This window comes from Dermacentor silvarum, chromosome 11, assembly GCF_013339745.2.
Source record: "Dermacentor silvarum isolate Dsil-2018 chromosome 11, BIME_Dsil_1.4, whole genome shotgun sequence".
NCBI lineage: Eukaryota > Metazoa > Arthropoda > Arachnida > Ixodida > Ixodidae > Dermacentor > Dermacentor silvarum.
In genome coordinates, this window is record NC_051164.1 from 106,423,200 (window position 1) to 106,423,649 (window position 450).

A 450-nucleotide genomic window follows, 5' to 3' on the forward strand; every position below is an offset into this window, starting at 1 on the left:
CACCAATGACACGCGCCCTATGTGACATCATTCCTATTTTATAACAGCGCCCTTCATTATAATTGCACCATCTCCCGCTTAAGGGGACGCTAGCACAAACGCGTTAGAAACGTACAGTACTCTAAGGGGAAGAGGCCACAGCGTCTTACGCAGCCATTTACACATGCCGGAACGTGCACCGCGTTTGCCGACGCCATCAGCGTTTATGAATACGGGGGTAAGGCGGAGAGGCCACAGCGTCTTACACCAGCTTCTTGCACGGGCCGTAACGCGCTAGCACAAACGCGTTAGAAACGCGCAGTCTTTCGTTAATGTTGGGTCATAGCCTCCTCTATAGTTTTCGTGCCCGCGCGTTGGAGCGGAATGCACAGGCGGCGTCCGTCCCTCATAGTTCCGGTGCTTGCCGCTAGAAGCCGCCCCGATCCCACAATAACAGCAGACGACGTGGCC